General features: G+C 36.0%; 1 protein-coding gene across 1 annotated transcript in view; it reads right to left on the bottom strand.

Moving 5' to 3' along the window:
* LOC149776277 (inositol hexakisphosphate kinase 1-like) overlaps positions 1 to 17,789 on the bottom strand; it is a 91,385-nt gene extending 73,596 nt beyond the window's left edge. The window contains exon 1 of the mRNA XM_089942716.1: positions 17,643 to 17,789. The gene's annotated coding sequence lies outside the window, so the exon portion shown is untranslated. The remainder of the gene's footprint in view (positions 1 to 17,642) is intronic.
* Between the last annotated feature and the right edge of the window lie 1,160 nt (positions 17,790 to 18,949).

Raw genomic sequence — 18,949 nt, 5'->3', positions numbered from 1 at the left:
ACAACAACAAAAAAGCATATTGAATCAGCATAGGCGTTAGATCTAGCGACTTCCAATCGAGGTGTTACAGCTCTGTCCACGATCAGAGGAACCGCGAGGGAACCGGGGTGTATTCTAAATCCGTCCCCACGTGGACAGGCAGCGAGAAGGACATTTTCCGCTACGTTGATAGGATCGAATCAAAGCGACATCCAATTGTAATTGAGACGGAGGGTATGGTAATAATCTCGATCCGAATTATAACTGATAGCTAGCTAGCAAGCGAAAATTTAGTTCTCCTGGGAAGATTGCTGAGCAAATAGGATTACTCCGAGAAAGCCACTTGTAATTTGGCGGGAAAACGTAAAGAGGAGATTCTAAAGAAAGACAAAGCTCCGTAAAGGAAGCTTTTAGGGGGACATAACTTCCGGTTCAGATAAGTCCCGAGTCTCAAAGAGGAGAGACGGAAGTGCGACTAGCAGGGCTGTCGGAGTCGACAAGTATAGTCGGTATAGAGTCGAGGAGGAGGAGGAAAATGAGTCGAGGAGGAGAAAGTGGAAAAGGAGAAGTAGTATAGAGAAGTCGAGGAGGAGAAGGAATTTGGAGAAATTAGGGAAGAAGATGAGAAGGAATTGGAGGAATAGGAGAGAAGAGTATACAGATAAGTAGAATAAAAGGACAGGTGGAAAGCTATCTCACACTACAAATCAAACGATGCAATAGGCTATCACAAGGTCGAGCGGAAGGAGAGTACTTGGGAAAATTTTAATCATTTGATTATTGAATTGTCATTAAATTGGTATTAGTTGAATTTAACTTTTTTTGTACATTCAATCATTTAACCATCGGCATTGCTGATTGGGGGCTTGGAGCTTTACATCTATCTTTCACTAATTTAACTTCCAACCAAAATCAAGCCTGGGTGCGACTTCTTTAATAATTTAAATAAATATTGGAAGCACTCAATCCCACACCTACCACAGTGTCGGCATAACAACCCGTCACACCACAAAGTCCAAGATATACGACAGAGCATAGGTCTGGCTGTCTTACAAAGTAGGCATCTCTGTCTTCCTCATGTGCTGAAGGACTAACAAATTTAGCAGGAGTAGCACATGATTAAAGTTTGTGCTTTTATAAAAAAAAATTGTTGATCTTTAAGCAGTTTACGTGCGTAAGCTTGATGTGTATCGAAAGTGTCGTTTCCTTCCGACCGTCAATGTTTTCCTTGTTTGTTTGTTTTTCTTCAGTGGCAACTTTCGGCAGCCATAACCGGAATTACAATCACTTGACTAACTCTTGTCCATTATTGTAGATTGTACTTTATGATAATAGTAATTTGTAAATAGGATGTTTGCATTGCATTTGACGTCAAGGTCAGTCTTGTTTTCAGCTAGACAATTGAAATGGCTGATAGGCTCACAACACTGATCGAATCTTATCCTGCCGGCAGTCAGTCAATAGAGATTGTCGACAAAGCTAATGATACATGCTTGCACATGTTAAAAAATACAATAATAAACTAAAACGCATACAGAATATTGACGGCTGAGCTTTTGAACCACCATTACGATTCACCCTAGATGTAACCTTGATGCAAGCAAATGGACTCGGTAGAGAGCATACTTAGCCACATTTGCACAAATATTTATATCCGTTTGTAAACCATCCAAGAAAATACCAACCCAGAGAAACGCAGATCGTGTCAGCAACCTAAAGAACCCCTACCTCCGAGTTTGTCGTTATCTTTTCGGTACCAATTTTATTCCCCCCCCTCCCCCGGTCTCAACCTAGAGGTAGTAGAGTCGTCGTTGTGAGTCTGCTACAGCTGGTCCAACATTCGCTCGGAACCTTTTGGCGGCTCCCGGCCAACAACTTCTTAATATACTCATCGGACATTGGCAGAAGATGGAAGGTATACTTGCGAACGGGAGCTACAAAATGAAGTTGAGGCCTGTCTAAACTATGTTGATGTGGCCACACCATTTTATGGCCCAACACGTTACAGTAATGACATTGAATGCGCTCTACTTGTTGATTCTGCACTATTATGTAAGACTTTACAGGATCTTGGGACTTTTGCCGGTTGTTTTTTTTTTTTAAGTTTTATTTTACCTTAAGCTCTGTTTTAAAACTTCAGGCCCCCTTACTATGAATGGAAAAAAAATTCATCAGGCACCTGCATATCACCCGCTGATGGAATTTGTTCTTCTTTTGAACCACCTCCTCTCCGTGCTGTTTTAAAAAGGTTAATGGATTATTTTACCAAATTCGATGCAATCTACAACGTCTTTGTAGACTGAATGATCTGCGTATAATCCTATTCAAACTCTTATGTGGATTCGTACCTTGCGATCTGGTGTGCGCTAATTTTCTAGAAGGTTATGAAATACGATTGCCAGCTTCGCATTTTTATGCGTTAATCGGTAGCATGAAGATATACGCAGTGTAGACCGAGCCTCTGAACATTCCAGTAATGTGACAGTAGTCTCTGACTGAAGCTCTATCCAGTGCCTTTTCGCAAATAAGGCAAGTATCAACTGCAACCAGATCGAACCTTTCGCATATAGCCAATTCCGCTGAATGCGTAAACACTTTGCAAATTTCCGTCACTTTGTGTTCGATATTCTGAATAATAACTTTCACGGAATCTTTGTCGCGGCTAAGCACTGGACCATTTGTAACGCCGTTGTACCAAGCGCTAACGGAACAGAACCAGTGCTGGCCAGAGATGCGGGATTGGCGCTGGTCGCAGACGGGGCATTGGCACGGTATAGTCCTTTGAGCTAATGCTGGCCCGGCTCGTACGACCCTAAAATGCTGATATTTCTGCCGCAAATACACGCGGAAATGTGACTATATTGCTTGCTATATCTGAATAAAGTCAAACACAGTGTGGCCGGTCATGGTTTAAAGTACTGTCCTCTTGTTTCTAAAAGAAACCCTCAAACTTATGCATTTTGTAAACTGAAACTATTACAAAGAACAATAAACATAAGTACCAGTTTCATCTAAGAATCTATCGACTTCTAGAATAGTTCTTAATCTGACAACATTAGCCAAATAAAACAAACTGTTCAAATGAGTGAAAATGGTACAGATAAAAAATGTGTAAGAGTGATTCTTGAAGTAATTTAAAGTGTGATAAATGTTTTTGACAATGTCTGTCAATAATTTACAAGTAAAAAAACGTTGTTTGAACAGTTAGGAAATGGAAACTAAAATGATGCACTGTATTACCTATGTTTTGCTAGTTACTGACTATTGTTTGACGACCATACGGAGAAACTATACTAAGAGCATGTATCCAAGAAAAGAAATTCAGAAGTGAACTGCTGACTTAATTATGGATGCTCCTTTTGACGCACCATGTGAAACTCTGTTCCATGAAATAAAATGACTCGTATTAGGGGACCAAAAACACTTACAACATTAACTTCTTCTTTACAAATGTGTTGAATGTAAAATGTCAGATTACATTATAGAACTTTTAAAATCTAAATCATGGGCTCCATACTTTAAAATAAATCTCACAAAGATTAAAACTTTACAAACCCTGTAGGTATAGTTTAAGATATTTTGAACAAGGATATATAGAATTTATGTTGGGGTTTGGACCGAGATAAGGTAATCCCAGTCAAGGGAGACATAAAGTAATCCCGCGACTGGGATTTCCTTGTCTCGGTCCAAACCCCGACGTAGATTATTTTTCTCACCCAACATTTTCCTTTAAAGTAAAAGGAATTCCTCACTAATGTTCACGTCCAATGTTTACATGCGGCGCATGAATATAAATATGTGAATGAGGGTTGTGGTGTGATCGTTACGTCCAAAGTACACAGTTTATACGCGTGAGCAAAGAAAAATAACAACATAAAACGTCGCATAGTAATGAGGTATTATCACATTTAATATATCGATGTTATATGAAATTGACAATACATAATTAATATTCATTACAAGAAACTGTTTTATTTTCATCAGTTCCAATTTTGAAAAGTTATATTGTAAATAATAAAACGATATTGGCTACTCAGCTCTACAGTACTGTAATTATACTTAGTACAAGCTGTAACGAAGAGTAACATCTTTCTTTAGATTATTCATGGGTAATTAGAGATCTGTGTCACTGTCGTATATTACTATTCTTTTCTTTGGAGTAGGTGAAACTGTGTGTGACATACTTGTCTTGTCCTTAATATTGTTTGCAAAATTACTCCCGTTTATAATAGACCCTCCAAAAACAGACTCTAGCGGATAACCATGTGCTAAACGTTCAAGTTCACGGATTCTTTGGACATTTATTTTTCTGTCCTGGAAATATGGCAAGTGCTACAATGAAATTTGCTTATGGATTAATGTGCTGACGGATAAATGATTCCTTCTGGTTGGTAAGTGCATTATTTGTCATTATTGTAGGTATATTTTTGATTCAACCGGAGCACAATGGAAATGCTTAACAAAATTAGAATAAATCATGTTTTATATAACACTTTTCTGGCTGTTACTAAGTTTTCCTTTGATGTTAAGAGAGTCGGGAGGCTATAAAGTGTATAGGTCTATAGTCTATATGCATGGATCAGTGTTTTCTGTTATAGTTCATTTCACACAGCATTGAGAATTTTATCCTGTCTGCAGCACAGTCATTTTTAAGGTCATTGTCAGTGAATGTAGCTAACAATACATAATTTATTTCACACGAATTGACTATGCTATGTGGAATGAACAAGCATAATACCAAAAATCTCGACATCATATGCGTATGTATTTGTCTCTCTCGAAATGCTTTGTATGATGTGTTCTCAAGGATGGATTTAACTTAAGTTACTATGTTTTTGTTATATATTCTGTTCTAACCTAGCTATAAATAAATAGATAAATAAATAAATAATAAATAAATAAATATCAATCATCATCATCACAAAAATTTTAGCAATCCCCTCCTTTCCTTTATATTTTATAATAAATCCGAACTTGTCTTTTTCCACACCTGTCAACGGAAGAATTTTTAATCATTTATGGTCACTAACACAGAAGCATTAAGCTATGACAGAAAGCACATAGACACTGGTAGTTAGGGTAAACAGAAATAAACTTTGCCTTGAGATAGTCAGATTAAGCTTTGTTATCACAATAATGTATGGGGAAAATGTATGTCGAAGTATATTCTGAAAATCCTCCGCAAGTCATAGTTTATCGTTTCATTATTTACTAAAGACTCGAAAGTTGGGTAGGAGCTGATAGGAATGAAGATGTCATGTGAGTTCAGGTGCCGATGAGTGGAGGGCTTAGGTTTTGGGGATGTGGGTACCATTGTAGATTATGTGCTGCTGGGTGGGAGATGAAGGGCTAGGGATGAAAGTGTTATTATGGTTCAGGTGCTGATGGGTGGGAAGTGAAGAGTTGGGATTGTCATTATAGTTCAGGTACTAATGGGCGTGAGCTGATTTTATGGGGATGTGGGTGCCATTATGGTCCAGATGCTAACAAATTTATATTTGTTAGCAAAATGATACGCATTAAAAATTAACAGTGTCAAGTACTCCGCTAGTTAAAACCACTACATACGTACAAAATTAACAGTGACAAGTACTCCGCTAGTTAATACCGCTACAGACGTACAACATTAACAGTAGCAAGTACTCCGCTAGTTAATACCACTACATTCGTACAAAATTAACAGTAGCATGTAATCCGCTAGTTAATACCACTACATTCGTACAAAATTAACAGTGACAAGTACTCCGCTAGTTAAAACCACTACATACGTACAAAATTAACAGTGACAAGTACTTCGCTAGTTAAAACCACTACATACATACAAAATTAACAATGACAAGTATTCCGCTAGTTAATACCGCTACAGTCGTACAAAATTAACAGTAACAAGTACTCCGCTAGTTAATACCACTACATTTGTACAAGTACAAAATTAACAGTGACAAGTACTCCGCTAGTTAATACCACTACATTCGTACAAAATTAACAGTGACAAGCACTCCGCTAATTACTACATTCGTACAAAATTCAAACTTTTTTATGACATACAGTATCTTTCACCAAAACATCATGCCGGCTGATGTCAATATAAATAATACCGGGCTTTACAAATCCACTTGACCGACTATATGGACAAACTCAAAGAGAGAGAGAGAGAGAGAGAGAGAGAGACTGTTCAAATTGTAATGTTTTGTGTTCTGCAAATTTTATACCCTACGATCGTACCATATGGCACCTTTGCCTAACGTAGTGTTTTCATGTACCACATACATGTATATGTCTGTCGTTGCTCTTCTGTTTGTATCTACAGTTAACCCTTTCTCATCTATCTTCATGTATTATTTGCACATATATTTACAATTATCTATTATGACAACTCTAATTACGGTTTTATGGTGTAAAAATTTGTCAGACAGCGCGATTTCCTTACAATATTCCATAGTTCGTGTTACTATATTTATTTTTACTCAGGTTGGCATATTATGTTAGGGGGCAAGCTCAAGTTTCCCGAAGGCAAGGTCGATTTTCTATGCAGCTTGCTTTGGGGAAGTTGACCTTTATAAAATTTTCTCAACTGCTCCAACTTGAGCGCACAAGATCTTGGGTGTGGGTATATAGCCACATAAATCACTAGACGATATGTATCTGATACGTTAGTACTAATGTCGTATGTATCACGATACAAACATATATCACGATAAATACCAATTTCAATTGCCGATTGTTTAACAGCTACATGTATTTTTTTTAATTTGTATGAAAACAAATCAGTATATCTAATGTAACAAATTAAGAAAATGTTTGCATCTATTTACGTTGTTAATGCTGTATTTCGAAGACTTAAAAATAGAACACAATGCTTGTTTCTTTCCAATAATTTTAAGTCCCGAAGGCAGCGTTTTGTAAAACGTAATTCCAAAATTGCAAGTGAACCCACAACATTGCCAAACAAGTTCGCTTTCTTAGCATTGTCCATATATTTCTATTAATAGATATTAAGAGCTTATAGAAAAGCTTCAATAATATATGGTCATGGCCTCAACAAATATTGTACTGAGATGATACACAAATGTGATTTTTCTGTCATTTCTAGCTCTACAAAGGCAAGCGTGTATTTCGGTCTTACAGCAAGCCTAGGTACATCTAGCTCACGCACTTCAATAGTTGATTTTACTTTGAGCAAGGAAATGTATTTTGAGTATCCCAATATGGGGTGGCAAAATAATTATATCGTACTGATATGTATGTATGTATGTATGTAGTATGTATGCATGCATGCATGCATGCATGGATGGATGGATGGATGTATGTATGTATGTATGTATGTACGGTTACATCCATAATAAGATGCGCCAATGTCATTAGCAATGCTACTTTGCAAGTACATTGCTTGGTACTTAAACAAGTACTTCGGATCCTTTTCGCATAACCTTTCAATCAACTGCATCAAGAGAAATTGGCCACTCCGACAGTAATTGGATCCTGTGAGGAAAGGTGTTCAGCATTGTCAAGTTGGCATCAACCAGAAGTCCTTCGGATAATTCACAACATTTCCAGAATAATATTATTCTCCAAATAATGAGCACTTTCTATTTACACTGAACAGTCCGAAAGAATGTTTCTCCTCTCGAATACTAATTACAACATAAAACATGTCTTACAACATGAACACAGTAAATGAGAATGACTCCAAAATTGGAATGAATCTTATTGCTTAGCTCTCTTTATATGCACCTAATATTACGACTTTTATTTCACAATACACCCCACGTGACAGATCACACTACTCATTTTGCGTCGAACTTTCCTATTCATATGACCTAGCCCAACCAATGAGAAGTTACTGAATTCTTCTAGAAACTTCGAAACCCCATCAGCCAATACAAAACTGATCCAAAGGCGCCATGATTATTAATGATTGTCAACACATAATTAAGCATCTATAAATCCCATGCAATATGATGCTCTTAACAGACACAGCTTACGTAGGCAAAACCGAAGATATTCTGTACAATTCACAATCATGAATAAAAATGTTAAAATATATATATATATATATATATATATATATATATATATATATATATATATATATATATATATATATATATATATATATATATATATACCAGGAGTTACAAAACATATAGATATACATACATAACCTCAATAAACGTTTTGTGAATGGCTTGTACTCGACACAGGGAAGAAGGCTGTTGATTTGGGGTCCTAGGTCAAAGATCAAGGCCACTGATCGTAAGAAGAAAGACTGTTACCTCACAATAACATTAATTTTACATCACAAACTTGACATAAACTCCTGGATGGCATGCATTTAAGGTAAAGAAGAAGCCTGCCGATTTTGGGATAGAGGGTAAAGGTTAAGGTTACCCTGACGAAACGAAGAAAATGATCTGCGCAAAAATGTAAGTAATCTACTTAGATGACCTTTGAAGGTGAGACAGGCATGTACTGTTAACAGTCCTTTTATTCGCGTATTGGTCACAAGGCATAAATACTATTCAGTCATGCAATACGCTACAAAGTTATCAAGGGTTCCGATAAAAATCGTTAGAATCCTTCACAGTTAATTTCTGCTGCGGCGGTGATGAAGAGCCAATACTTTACCTTAGTGCTCCATTAAAGATGTTTACCTAGTTCTCCATTGGAGACCCCACAATTACAGTCAACACAACTGATTATACCCGTGATGACATATTTACTATATCAAGAGAAGAGTGTATAGCTACTTGGTACATCATTTCTAAACAAAGAATCCTATACCATTTACCTCTCTCTCTCTCTCTCGTGATTATTAAGTCTTTGTATACCCATTTTGTCATAATACCAGTGTTTTTGGCCCTATGACTTCAAGTGGGCATAAACAGATCGATACAGTGTGATTAATTCTAATTGATCATAGTATCTATATGACATTAACGTAATTGTTTACAGAAAACATTATTCTAATAAATGGCCCCCAGAACAACCAATTTATTTATCTTTTTTTTTAGTTTTTAAGATAATTTTGATGCTACTATCAGTTAGAATTAATTCCAGCGTATTGTTTATGATGTGCTCATTTGAAGTGATATGCTCAAAATACTCGTTGTAAGAACCAAAATGAACTAAATAACTATTAACTATTAAAACCCTTGGAATTATTGACATAAGGTTATGTTTTGCTGACCTAATGATTCACGAATCAAATCACATTTTTAAAATTTTGTAAAATTAAAAACGTCATTAGGAACACATTATTAGTATAAAGGAATCTCAGCAACACACAATGCAATGCTACTAAATATATGCGAACCGGGAATTCCAAAGTTCAACAGAACATGCATTTTTATCGGTGTTCGTCAGATCTCTGTTATGTCCGAGTTTAATTAGATGGAATTATGGCCTCGTGTACTATCCGTTATGGCACGTTAGATATAGCCTCGTATATTATCCGTTTTGGCCTATTAGATATGACCTCAGGTACTGTCCGTTATGACCCAGTAGATATGACTTCAGGTATTATTCATTATGTCCTCAGGTACTGTCCGTTATGGCCCAGTAGGTATGACCTCAGGTAATGTCCGTCATGACCCAATTGATATGGCACAATATTATATTCGTTATGGCCCAGAATATGTGGATTCGGGTACTGTCCGTTATGGCCCAGTAGGTATGACCTCATGTACTGTCCGTCATGACCCAGTTGATATGGCACAATATTATATTCGTTATGGCCCAGAAGATGTGGACTCGGGTACTATCCGTTTTGGTCCAGTATATATAGACATTAATATTAGAAATTAGAACAACCCCAACCCCCATGATTCATTTTCCTAAGTTGGCAGTCTAAAACAAACTATGAAACAATAGTCCTATACGGTAATGATGTTAATGTAGCAAAAGCATTTTTTTTCCATGAAGAATTGGCTTTTAATGCTAAAATTTTTGCACCAGTTCGAAACCGAACTTATCCCTGTGCTGGAAAAGATGAAAAATAAGCATACTCTCCCGAACAAAATAATATCATCTGGCAATTCCTCAAAAGGTTTTGCAATCTTACGCTAAGAGACATCTCTATTCTCCAATGGAAATACAGAATAAGATATGTTATTTTGTCTTCATTTGGTTTTATGTTAAGTGTAGATATGTAATACGATGTTAACATACTCCTCAACAGCATCGGTCAGTCCGTGTATGAGAGCTTGGAGTTTCTTGGATCTTACGCATTATAAAGAATTGTCCTTGGATAATTTGTTCCTATTCGTTTTGCACAGATATCGGAGGGTGATACTAGATGGTAGAGTCTTATGCCATCTGAAAGCTGTGACGTCTAGGTACAGTTTTAACATGTAATACAGTTGTCTTATCATTATATGAGCTGCTAAAAGTTTAAATTTCTCTGAGATTAAAAAAAAATAATCGGATGTCGCGGAAATTTTGTAGAGGATCGGGCCTGGTTTCTCTGTACTTTATAAAGTGATAACCGAAGATTATTTTTGCAGTTTTATCTTGTTAAAATAACATCATTTTGAATAGGTACTAATTCTTGGTGTCCAAAAGTATGAAGTCATTCGACCATGTGTGAGGTGAAGTTTTGAACGTTTTCTTCTAACGCGATAATTTTGGGCGAAGTTTTGCTGTTGATGCTGTTTATGCATACAGTTAAAATTTTCTTAAGTGTTTCTGTAAAAGGCATTCGAAATACGTTGGAAACCATCACATATGTACGTAGAAAAATTAGTTTTACAGTCCTAAGTGTGAACGCTTTCATCCAAAACGTGACATGGTCACATAATTCATCATTCTGATTGGACCCAAGGTGGTAGGATTACATGTAGCCTTTCTTGTGCTGTTGTGTCCTTAAAAGCAAATATATATATATATATATATATATATATATATATATATATATATATATATATATATATATATATATATATATACTTAAAGTTATCAAAACCAGTGTACCTTTTCCGATTTTGTCATTTATTTGAATACTGTTAAAACATTTTTAATAAAATGATTAAAGATGTGTGAAATTTGCATAGATTTTAATAATTTGGCCTAGCTCAACAAAACCCTTCCATCTTTTGCGTCTACTGTGGATCCATATGGCATCATCTATGTCAATTATGAAAGCCCTAATATGTCGGTAACCTATTTGACATAGCGTTCCACTTTTTCCGGCTTAATTACAAAAGAAACGAGCGCGTGGTACTAGTAAAAGAGTAACACTGTTAAAATCGAGATTTTTGGCTGCCCTTTGCGTGCCAAGTGCAACCTCTTGACGTGACACGTTGTGGCACTCTTGCTGCCCTAATAAATATTTGCAAACTATTTTGATGGGTATATATTTTTTTTTAAAGAAATATATATTTTATACTTGAACCCTTACACATAACTACATTATTTAATATTTATATTTTGAGGAAGAGGTTGAAAGAGAGTTTGAGTCTGATCAGATATATTATAATCATTTATATGTGTTCAAATCAACTTCTAGACAACTCATTAGTGAGATATCAAATGTTTAGTTTAATGTAGGAAACAGATATGTGTACCACAAACAATCAATCCAGTTATAGAAATATGATATTAGGATGTCTCCTGTGAAGTCCGCTAGGCTGATATATATATATATATATATATATATATATATATATATATATATATATATATATATATATATATAATATACCCTTATAATAAAGGACCCTACCCAAATAACCCAATACTTAAATGAATTACGAGAAGAAATCCAACAAAACACACACACACACACACACACACACAAAACCGGATTAAAAAGAAGGATTTCTTTACATATGTTTGCGTTGTGATTGTACATGCAAGAGAAATTTTTCCCAAAGGATAATTATCATCAACCAAACCCAACACAACACACCCAACACAAAAACAACAACCAATAACAATGAATAATGAACAAACTTGTACAAATGAATTCACCATATGGCAGTGGAATTGCAGAGGCCTAATACCAAACCATGCTGAATTAACAGCGGCTTTAAATACCGCCACCAACAAGCAACATATCCTGTGTCTGCAAGAAACACACCTAACAGATGTAAGTAAAACCATACCTAAAATAACCAGTTATGACACAAAATTCCTTAACCATAGGAGCAATGGTTAAATAGGGGAGAGCTTGCTATCTACATTCACAATACCATAACAGAGGTGATAGAAGTAAAACTAAACATTGACCTACAAGGAAGTCTTACAGAATACCAAATAATCACTATCAACATAGGACAAAAAACATAATATCTACAATATATATGACCCAGGTGTAAATAATGATAATTTCTTTCAAACCTGTATGGATCTATTTAAAGATAAGGGCACAAATAGCATTATATGTGGGGACTTTAATGCACACAACTCAGAATGGGGTAGGGATCATATATATGCAAGGGAAAAAACATCAAAAGATATGCTATGGAAGACCAACTTATAATTCTAAATACAGGTACACCTACCAGAATTGACCCTAACAGTGGAAAACTAGCTCCAATAGACCTTTCACTTGCAACATCAAATACTGCATTGATTACGGACTGGTAAGTCCTTCAACAAAGCACATTGGGAAGTGACCACTTCCCAATATGTACAACAATATACCAACAAAACCTCAAAGAACAACAACAAAATATACCAAGATGGAAGACAGAAAAAGCTGACTGGGAAAGGTTCCAACAACAATTGAGGCAAATACATCCAGAAGACCTCTACAATGACGACACCAACCAATATTACAACAATATAATCCAAACAATAAATGGAGCAGCACAAAACAGCATACTCAAAACAAGCGGGAAACCCAGCAGAACCAGTATCCCATGGTGGACCGAGAACTGTTAAATAGCCATTCATGAAAAAAGAAAGCACTCAATTGCTTTAAACACAGTAAAAGGGCTACGGATTTTCTGATCTACAAACAAAAAGAAATCAACACCAAAAATGTAATAAAAGAAGCAAAAACGAACTCATGGCAAGCATACTGCTCCACAGCATAATGCTCCACACTCAACCATCACACAAACTCCAAAGAAGTCTGGACAAAAATTAAAGCCATGAGAGGAAAAGTACCAAAAACAACACCAACCCTAGCAGGAGCTGACACCAATCAAGCAAAAGCGGAACTACTCGCACTACACTTTGCCAACTCAAGCAGTAATAAAAATCACACTCAAACATTTATGACACAAAGACTAACATTGTAAAAAGAATTCCCACACTTATTCACGCATCAAAACAACAAATGAATCACTACTCAAGGACAATTTCAATTTTGAAGAATTAGCAAATAAAAAGACAATATTTCCAGGAGAAGACAAACTCGGTTATGACATTTATAAGCACTTACCAATAAATATGCAAATCAATACATTAGATTTGATTAACCTAATCTGGCAAACAGGAAATATACCCACATTGTGGAAACAAGCAATAGTCATAGCCATACCGAAACCAGGTAAAGATCCCAAAGACCCAACATCATACAGACCCATCTCCTTGACAAACACCATCTGTAATATCATGGAGACAATGATTAGCAATCGTCTAAAACACCACATGGAATGAAACCGTCTGCTAACAGAAAATCAAAATGGATTTAGTAACAGACGCTCCACCATGGACCAACTAATCAGATTAGAAGCAAACATCAAACTTGCTTTTAATACCAAACGGAAAAGAGATTGGCACTTAATTGCAATATTGCTAGACCTAGAAAAGGCATTCGATCTGGTCTGGACCAAAGGCCTCATCTCCAAACTAAACCAATATGGCATAACGGGGCGAATGCACCAGTGGATTGCAAAATTCCTTACAGGTAGACAAATCAAAACCAGAGTAGGTGATGCTCTCTCTGACACATACACTCTGGACAACGGTACTCCACAAGGAAGTGTAATAAGCCCCACGCTCTTTAACCTAATGGTCAACAGTCTCCAAGACAGTATCACCAACCAACTAATCGAACTATCACAATTTACTGATGACAGCGGAATCTGAAAGACAGGCAACCCAAACAACCAAACCAATATCAACCAACTAGAACATAGCCTAGACGAAATCGGCAAATGGTCTGACAACTGGGGATTTAAAATATCAGATATCAAAACTGTTTGAATGCTTTTCTCGCCTACAGATCTACAAAATACACCAATACAATTTGTCAAAGAAACCTATTTCTTGGGAATGCTAATTGATGAGACCCTCAGCTGGGAAAAACACAACAACACTAATCAAAAGATGTATACATGACCAAAACCTCCTAAAAATATTAAGTGGACAAAATGGGGCGCAGACCAAACAACAATGCTCATGCTCTATAAATTATTAATTAGGGCCGAACTTGATTATGGCTGCCAAGTGTATGCATCAGCCAACCACACCCTGCTCCAAACATTAAACAACATATAATACAAGGCGCTTAGACTTTGTACTGGAGCTCTATCCAATACCTCAATCGAGGAACTCCAAATATCAACAGGGGATCTACCATTACATCTGAGACGAGAGGAACAAATATTTAGATACGCCATAAGAAACTCGATTCATAAAAGTTCCAATCAAACTAAACTTGCGATCAAAAGACGTTGCATCCCATTCAGCAAAAAACTAGTTCCACGCCCACCTGCAGGCCAAAACGTACATACCATCTGCAATGAAATGGAACTCCCAGGCATTCAAGCAGAACAACACAAAATATGCGATTCCACACCATGGAGAAATAACGCCCCTAAAATCAACCTTATTGCCCAAACATTCAGATCCAAACTACAAAACTCCTTAAGAATACTAACAGAACTACAGAAGACCATCGAGAAAACATACTCTAAACATCTTAAAATCTATACAGATGGATCCAAATCCCAAGAACTAAAAAGAATAGCAACCGCAATAATAACACCCGAACACAGGATTACACTAGGAGACAGGCTCCCGGATGAGTGTTTAATTTATACAGCCAAATTCTGGGCAATAAATGAGGCACTTAAATGGATTAAAAAAACAGACATACAATCAATACGTTGTTATAACAGACTCTCTAAGTGTACTCAAATCCTTAGAGAGTGGCAAAACAAAAGGCAGAGATAACATTCTAGAAGAAACAAGGATATGCATCAGAGAGATTGAAGGAAAACAACAAAGTGTCGAACTCCTATGGGTGCCCTCGCATATTAATCTCACAGGAAACGACAAAACTGACCAACAAGCAAACCTAAACCTCATGAACAACTCACTAACACATCTTGATTACAGTGCTCATGAGGTATATAGTCAAATAAGAATTAAAATAAACAAGAAATGGCAACAACTCTGGGAAAATGCCAACAAGGGTAGACACCTACTCCAGCTACAAAAAGAGGTCAACAGAACAATCACAACAACTAAAGACATAAAAACTACTGACCTACGCGTTATTAATAGGATAAAAACAGGAAAAACCTTAATATAAATCAGTTTTGGAAAACATCTCAACAAAGAAACAAACCAAAACACGAACTGTCCACATTGCCCAACAATGGAAACATTGACCATATATTCAGCTCTTGCCCCAGACATCATAACCAACGAATTAACTTCCATAAAAAGAAACAGCATAAACTCGGATCCCCTACAACAAACCCAAAAATATTAAATAAGACGTATAACAAAAGCATCGAAACTACATACAAAAATATAATATGGTACCTTAAGCAAATTAACAAATAGGACAAAATATAGCATACATAAGAAAATAAAAAACATAACAGAGAACAAAACATCAAACGCTAGACAGATAAATAAGTAAAATAAACAAATTCAGCCAGGAAACAGGCTAACAAACTTAAATTTAGGGAATAAAAAAGGCTTGATGTTCTTGAAAAGTCCTTGCGACCCGAATACTCGGCAAAGACATCAGTCTTAACAAAATAGACTTAGCCTGGAAAAACAACAAACAAATCAATTAAAAACTAGAAATAACCTAAATAACTCAAACAAAAATAGAAATAACCAAATAAAAACAAATACAGAGCTAGCCTGAAAATAACATCACAAGAATAAACATTGCCAAAATCAAAACAAAACATCAACCACCAGACAGGACTAAAGAGGTCGGGTAAGACAGCTAGCCAAAAGGCAAGTCCATACCATTTTAAAACTTTAAAATAAAAATGTGTTTATTTATAGATGTATGTAAGTGTGTGTATATTACTAATTACATGTGTGCATGTATTCAGGTAAATAATACAATAATAAACAAACAGGTCTGACAAAAATTATACAAATAATTCTCCAACTCCACTAAGCAAGCAACAATATTATATATATGTGTAAACAAACACCACTAAGCCTTAGGTCCCTACAAGAATTAAGAATATAAGGTGACAAAAGACCAGTCATCAGACCCACCTCACAAAGCGGAAATAAAATACATAACAGATATACAGACCCCAAACTATTAAAACATAACATCTAAATCCCAACATTACCCACAAGACCAACATATTATAAAAAAAAAAAAATTAGAGGCACAATGTAATTTCAAAATTCCAGTAAGTAAAAAGAAATAAAAGCCTATGAACCAGACGGACCAGTCACAAACATCATGCCGAACTACAAGATTGAAAGTCGAGTCGGAACCAAAACACCATCAGATCAACAGAAAGAAGACAGAGAAGAAAAAGAAAGCAAAGAAGAAGAAAAAGAAAACCGACATCGAATTTCAAATTGCCTTCTTACACGAGGTTCTACCTTTGGCTTATGAAGTCCTCTTTTGATAAAAGCTCTACCACAAAATCCTGATCTGATCCTTTGATTATCACCATCAAAATTTAAAAAAGTACATTACGTACACAAGATTCCAATCTATCGTTAAAATAATAAAGAAAATTATACAACTCAATGAAAATGGAAAATTGCACAGGTGGCTTACAAACTATTGGGAAAATAATTGTCCACTAGCAAAACTGGACTAACATTTGATCCTACGAACATCAACGTACCGACATCCAATGGCTTACTGCATCACCGAGGTGCCTTTCCTCTTTGCCTCTCCTAGACATATTCAAAATTCCAAAATTAAGGAGTGTGACATTTGCACATTAAAACGGAGCTGTGGTGGCACCATACCCACAGCTCCGACTAATTAAGAATCCTGACCTTCAGGACTCAACCGGTCGCGAAAGCACCGGCTGCATAGGCGACCTAAATTTTATTATCATCATCATCGTGGTTAGAGAGAGCTTTTGAACTTAAATTTGGTAACTTGCAAAAGAAACCATTAAAGAAATATGTAACCTAGATGTTTGTTTGTTGGCTCTACCAGCAAAGTCCCCAATGTAGCTGCCACCTACCCTACACAGCTACAACATGTTTATAGGATTGTGTGTATGCTGTGACATAGTGTTCATATATTTGTAACGTACAATAAAATCAGACTTCATTCTCCGCAGGTACTTTTTATACTTGCACATAGTCATTATTTCCTTGGTCTAGATTAATTTGGCTTTGAAAGGTATCATTAATTATATCACGAACATGGATGACAATAACAACTGAAACAATAATAACTTGAACTCCTGCAGGAAAATCATTCAAGGCGACGCCTTCATATTATTATTATTATTACTTACTTACTTACTTACCACAAAACCGTTGAACTCTTCATACGCAAATAATTTCTTGCCTTTGAACTCCGCCCAAAACGTATGTAATACAAGTTCACAGATTAGTGTATGCAATATTCATATATCGAATAGACTACAAAGATTTACTTTTTTGTCTATAGCGTATGAGAACAACGATATTTATACGGAATCTATAGTGAGACGAAGCAGAACGGAATGATCGGAATGACATCTGACAAACAAATTAAAACAAGAAGACTGAGAGAGGTATGTTTACTTCTTCAAAGTTTCGATGACATCAATAACATTTACAGGTATGAGACAGTTGTGAGTTTAAAAGTTAAGCTGACGAGTCTAATGAGCACCAACAGGCGCCCACAGAAAATATGAGTCCCTGGTTTAAAAATTTAATATATAATGATATACAAAATTATTAAACAAAAACAAAGCTTGTGCATTTTGATATTTATTATACTATGGTGTGCGAACTGGTGACTAAATAAAGCATTTGAAAGTTTAAACCTAGTGAACTCTAACATATCTAAGTCTGCAATATGGATTCTTCCATTTACCTTTGACATCACCATGAGCATTGTTGCAAGTGTTGACTAGACACCTTGCGAAAATCTCCAATGTAAAGTTATTTTTAGCAGTTAGACACCTGTATAGCGAGCAGCTTTGACAAAGCTATTCAGTGTCCTCGTTGCTTATCAACAAATGAGAAAACAACCCACTGAATAAATAATACATCGCATGCGATGAACCGTGACTTAAAGGAGTCTAGGCATAGATGATAATGGGTAGGCAAACAATAAAATAAAAAAATGAAAACAAAATCACAAAAGTCGTTTTGGTAAACAAGGTATTTATTATTAAAGGGTATATAAAATGGATGAAATGGAATAATATCAACTCATGTACTAAACTTGCTTACAAATGCGGCCAAAATTAAACATGTTAAAAAAATCATCAAACCATTCAAATACGAATTGGCATAGTTTTTGTAACCCACCCACCCCCTTCGCCTACTGATAACCACTTTCCGATTTTAGTAATAAAGAGCAAAGATGACATACAAATGCACACTTATTACTCGTCTGATAAGTCAACAGTATACAATCGACTTCGCTCAATAACACAGGTCCACAGTATAAGAGACATCTGTGTTTTGAAACCGACTACTTTTTCTTGGGAATGCTAATTGATGAGACGAAGCATGACGTGACACCATCATCACAATGAAGCATTGCATAACGAATCAAATCCATTTTCCAAACTGTATTCCCTAACAAAACTCGCTGAAGCTACACGGATACGGCATTAGT

Source organism: Sinohyriopsis cumingii, chromosome 18, assembly GCF_028554795.1.
Source record: "Sinohyriopsis cumingii isolate HCF-2022 chromosome 18, ASM2855479v2, whole genome shotgun sequence".
In the NCBI taxonomy this organism is placed as follows: domain Eukaryota; kingdom Metazoa; phylum Mollusca; class Bivalvia; order Unionida; family Unionidae; genus Sinohyriopsis; species Sinohyriopsis cumingii.
The sequence above is the reverse complement of the archived record's forward strand: the minus strand, read 5'-3'. Positions and strand labels throughout refer to the sequence as shown.